Below are 6,184 nucleotides of genomic sequence, written 5' to 3'. Positions count from 1 at the left end.
AAGACAAGAACTTCTGGAATAATGTTTTTTGGGCAGATGAGTCTAAAATTGATTTATTTGGACACCAGAACAGAGGTCATGTTGGAGTAAACCAAATACAGCATTCAAGGAAAATAACCTCATACCAAATGTGAAGCATGGAGGTGGAAGTGTCATGGTTTGGGGATGCTCTGCTGCAGCAGGACCTGGCCAGCTCATCATAGTATCCACCAATATTTCTACCATGTATCAGAGGGTGCTGGAGGAACATGTGTGGCTGTCCATAAGAAAATCTGAAGCAGAACTGGACCCTGCAACACGACAAATGACCCAAAATATACCAGTAAATCCACAAAGGACTGGCTGAAAACTAAGAAAAGGAGTCTTGGTGTGGCTGAGTCAAAAGTATTTTAAAGGTATGGAAACATCAATATTCATCCCCAACCCCCCATAATACAGTGAAAAATGTATCTATCCATCACACCGGTGTTAAGTAGTGGCTATTAAGCAAATGTGACGTTCATAGTATTACTCTATTAAGGGGAAACCATTGATTACTTTTTATCTGCACTTTATAAAGTGCACTGATGCAATCTAATTCCCCTAACTATCCCTACACCAGATGTATACTTACCTGCATCCCATGACCACAGCCTGCAGCCATTGGTATTGTTAAACCCTTATTAAGCTGCCCTTGTTATATATATGCATCTCCTTCAGGAAGATGGAATAGTAAGTTTCAAAAAGTTATAAAATTATGGGTTATGTTTTTTTACACTTTATTTCAGTTTTTAAATATAACTTAAGAACATCTATGCAAGTGTGAAAAATGAGAATCATCAAATAAAAAGTGCATCTTTGCAATATATGCATATTTTCATATATTTTACTCCTTTATATTTCTATTTTTATAAATTTTTAGGAATAGGGTAAAGGTATACCAGTACAAGCAATAACAAAATAACACTGAGACAATGTACCAAATCAGCCAAAGGCTATTTCACTCATCTGCCATCAGCCTGCCTACACAGTATATGTAAATATATGATCCTGGGTGGCCTCCCTAAATTTGTAGGAAGCTGTCCTGCAAGATAATAACATGCTTAGTCATGATTTCAGAAAAAGCTGTTAATATATATATTATATAAGGTTTAGGTTGAATATACCCAATGCCGTATAATATATGTAATGTAGGATCAGGAAGTGAATAAGCAGAACATGGCATAACTTTTTTTATCAATTTAAATATTTACTAAACCACTTGGACCAAGTACCTAAAGCTTTCATTTAAATCACAGGCCCATATTTATATTATTGAATCATCCTTCCATCTTGTTAAACTTCATATAAAATACAATGTCAAGCTGAATTTGCAAAGATGACATTCACACTGCGTAAACAGTAAAATTAGCATTATCTTTACAAACAGATGAAGTCATTGTTTTCCTATTGTATTGGATGTAGAAAATATATAATGTACTAAAACCAGTGGTTTGGCAGTGATGGCTGCTATTCTAATATTTTCTTTATATCACTAAAGCTTACTTCCTGTATCCTGACAACCACACTAACACACCTACCTTATCAGATGGCTGTCAGGGCCCAGGAGGTCTTCTTTATTGCAATCAGGAAAATAGTGTGCTTGGGTAACCCAGTGTTAATACAAATAATGTCTACACAGAGGCAAGAGAACTCTAGTACAGGATCAGCACATACCAGGCATTCAAATGCCTATAGCACAAAGGAGATTAATTCCTGTTCACTTTCCTTTATTTTCTATTTACTTCCATAATCCACACCAACAACATAAATATTTTTAGATATTGCCAATGCATATCGGTTTGATTATACCCTTACAGGTGTCTTTAGTTTGTGTCATTTTTTATTCTCTTATTTTAATAATGTGTAGCTGGAAACAGTGACTTTTAATCCTCTCGTGCTTAGGTAACACAATAATCTTACTATTTCAACCAATGAAAGTGTTCTGCAGATTTTCTTTCACATTCCACAAATTCCAACAGTGTGTGTGTTTAGTTATGGGGTAAGTAATTAAGTTCAAATACCTAAACTATTTTAGATACAGAAGGGGCTCTCAATCAGCACTCCTGGCTTCCTATATATTTTGTATGTCTTTATTAGCACAGATATCTCCTTATTTGTGGCAATTAAGATGATAAATAAAATGGCAATGAGGAGGCAGACAAAGGGGCAGTATATCTGAAAGTCACATCTTAAATGTTAAAAAAGTCTTGTGAAAGTAACATGTGTTCCCCAGAGTGTTTAAATGGTCTTTACATGTCCTCCTATCTTCTGTTGCATTCTCCATAATAGAAAATAAAAATGGAGCGAATGAGAGGCGTTTATCTCAAAGCAGGTATGAAGATCCAATGATTTATGATCACCCTTAGTCACCAAAATACACTGTTAAATTGTTTAACTCCCTAAAATGTAAAAAAAAAAAACTGAAAATATCACCTTTGGATAGAATAAACCTTTAAAGTTGGACTCAATATAAAAATGCAATAAAAATATAATGCAGCTAGGGTTTCAATAGTAAATCATTAAATGTATTTTTTTTTATATTCACCCAGTGTAAATACACAAGAGGGGCTAATAAATGAAAAGTAATTATGATATTATGTAAAATATCCCCATCCTGATAAAACTGTTGTACCATCTGTGTTCCCCTGGGGGAAGTATATTTCCACACCATTTGGTATTTATATGGACAGTTCTTTCTAATTCCATCGCTGTGATTTTGTGAAAATGTTTCGCCCTCATTTAGTGATGGAAGCATGGCATATACCATCATTAGTTGTCATGGCTTGTACACTTTTACATTGATGGATCACTTCATTTCAGGGGCTCATAAGTAATTGGACAATTGACTCAAAGGCTATCACATGGGCTGGTGTGGGCAATTCCTTTGTTATGCCATTATCAATTAAGCAGATAAAAGGCCTGGGGTTGATTGTATGTGGAGGATTTTGCTGTGAACAGACAATAGCGGAGCTCTCCATGCAGGTGAAACAAGCCATCCTTAAGCTGCAAAAACAGAATAAATCCATCGGAGAAATTTCTACAATATTAGGAGTGGCAAAATCTACAGTTTGGTACATCATGAGAAAGAAACAAAGCACTGGTGAACTCGGCAACGCCAAAAGACCTGGACGTCCACGGAAGACAACAGTGGTGGATGATCGCAGAATAATTTCCATGGTGAAGAGAAACCCCTTCACAACAGCCAACCAAGTGAACAACACTCTCCAGGAAGTAGACGTATCGATATCCAAGTCTACCATAAAGAGAAGACTGCATGAAAGTAAATACAGAGGGTGCACTGCAAGGTGCAAGCCACTCATAAGCCTCAAGAATAGAAAGGCTAGATTGGACTTTGCTCAAAAACATCTAAAAAACCCAGCACAGTCCTGAAAAAACATTCATTGGACAAATGAAACCAAGATCAACCTTTACCAGAATGATGGCAAGAAAAAGTATGGAGAAGGTGTTGAACAGCTCATGATGCAAAGCATAGCACATCATCTGTAAAACATGGCGGAGGCAGTGTGATGGCTTGGGCCTGCAGTGGCACTGGGACACTAGTGTTTATCCATGATGTGACACGGGAGGAAACCCAGCATCTGGTGATGTCCATGAGTTCAAGACTACAGGCTGTCATTGCCAGCAAAGGGTTTTCAACCAACTAGTAGAAATGAACATTTTATTTTCAGCTTTTTAATTTGTCCAATTACTTTTGAGCCCCTGAAGTGAATTGATTGTGTAAATAAAGGCTTTAGATCCTCACATTTTTATGCAATCTTTTTGTTCAACCCACTGAATTGAAGCTAAAATCAGTTAAATGGCATCTGAGTTGTTTTATTTAAAATTAATTGTGGTAATATACAGAACCAAATTCAGAAAAAAAGTTGTCCCTGTCCAAATATTTATGGACCTAACTGTATATGGGTTGGAAATATAAAGAAGAGCGTAACAGTATTACTAAGTGAGTGCAAAAAACAGGCCGTAAATGTACACAACACAAAAATAATTTTATGGAAATGTTGCTGTTAAGTAATCAAACTTCTCCCAAAAATTGAGAGACTGTATCAATGGTATATGACTACGGTAGGGGCATTAAATTGTGAGCTCCTTTGAGGGAGGTAATTACATGACTATGGACTTTGTAAAGTGCTGCATATTATGTTGGCTCCATATAAAAAAAAAAAAAGTAATTACAGTAGAAAAAGGTACTGTGATATACCCATCAGAGTTTAGGTTGTGTGTAACAAAATAAGCTGCCAATGGAATGTCAGCCAAGCTCGGGGTAGCTTAAAAAAAAAAATGAAATCCTTAGCTGGTCCTATCGGTGTCCTGGCATACTCGGGCCACGTCCTCTTCCTCCGATCTGTCCCCCTGCAAATGCACTGATGTTCCCCAGGAGTTCCCAGAGACATCAGTGCTTGCGTCTGTGCATGCAGGAGCACAGCAGAAAATTTTATTTATTTTGTGTTCAATACAAAATAACTGTATTGAATCCAATAAGTAATCATTATATATGATATGCTACTGTACAATTATATTACAGGTTTTAGTATTTTTGATTTATTTATGTACCCTTGTTTAACATTGTGTTTTTTTTTATTAAAGTTTATTACATATCGGATCACACAGCCAGCTGACAGGTGCTTCTGCAAATGTGTATGGGTAGCCAAACCCACTAAGCTTGAACATTGAAAGGAAGTAGAGTGGATCATTATCCCAATAACTGCAGTTGAGCTACTTCTCAGACACCTATGTGGTTAAACCCTAAACCTACTCCATAACAGAGACTCCTGCAGATTTAACAGTAAAACAAGAGGTTAAGTAATTATAGCAATCCTAAGATTTAAACAATTTATAGGAATATGAAATTTAAAAAATAACCTATCGCTATATACAAACAGGAGCCATTTGTAAATCCCTGATTACCACTAGGTGGCGACAACACCTCAGAGACAAAAGAACCGGACAGTTCTAACAAATATTTAAAGCAGTGGTGGCTAACTTTCTTAAAGCACAATTCAATTAGAAAAATCTGTGACTAGGTTAAAAACCTTTTCTGCCTAATTTTTTTTTTTTTTTAATTATATGTGCAACTCGGCGTATATAGAAGAAAATATTGCAAACTGGCAGGTAAGGTATTTTTATTGCAGAAGGGACATTGCCTGGATGGAGTAGGTAAGGGAACCTGTCATGTTTTTGATGCCAATTGCTGGGAGAGAGATGGCGAGTGAGAGTGTGCACATGGATGCTCACAGAAGTATACATACCATGAACACATGCACAGGTCACCAAAACTAATAGGAGGACAACGGTCCCAAAACTTGTACCAACAAAAAAGGGTCAGCAATAGAAGCACCCCTATTTTTAAAATAAGATTCCTAAAAAGGGTCAATGCATGTATAAATCAATGCTGTTGTGGGCTAGTGGCTAACAGTATAGCATATGTACAATTTTATAACAATGATGGGTAAACCTTCCATAAGCAAACTAGAAAATATGTAAAGACCACCTAAGCAGAGCTTTTTTTTTTTTTGGAGTGCCATTAGGATCTCTCCTCTCTCCACCTACTACCAGCGATGGTAGCAGATGTGTGGGAAAGCATATTTTTTCCTACAATTCTGGTATTTATTTTTATTGTTACATAATTGGTCAGGTTGAAAAAAAGACGTAAGTCCATCAAAGTTCAACTACTAAGGAAATAAACATATCCCAGATATAAACCCCTATGGGCATAGTGAATCCAGAGCAAGGCAAAAAAAAAAACCCTGGTACAATTTGCTCAACAGGAAAAAAATGCCTTCATGATTTTGTGAGGCAAAATATACCCTGGATCAACATTCTCTAGTATATTTTCTTTAAAACTTTAATCTAGAAAAGCATCCAGCTTTTTCTTAAAGCAATCTCTAGTAGTTGCTGAAACTACTTCCTGAAGGAGCCGATTCCACATTTTCACAGACCTTACAGTGAAGAATCCCTTCCTTATCCGGAGCTTAAACTTCTTTTCCTCCAGATGCAAAGAGTGCCCTCTTGTTCTTTGTAATGATCTCAAAGTGAATAAATAGGAAGAGACTTCTCTATATGGACCATTTAAACAGGGTGATCAAATCCCCCCTTATACATCTCTTCTCAAGGGAGAATAGATTCAGTTCAGCTAATCTCTCCT

The sequence above is a fragment of the Pyxicephalus adspersus genome, chromosome 3 (genome assembly GCF_032062135.1).
Source record: "Pyxicephalus adspersus chromosome 3, UCB_Pads_2.0, whole genome shotgun sequence".
In the NCBI taxonomy this organism is placed as follows: Eukaryota; Metazoa; Chordata; class Amphibia; order Anura; family Pyxicephalidae; genus Pyxicephalus; species Pyxicephalus adspersus.
This window is presented reverse-complemented; position numbering follows the sequence as displayed.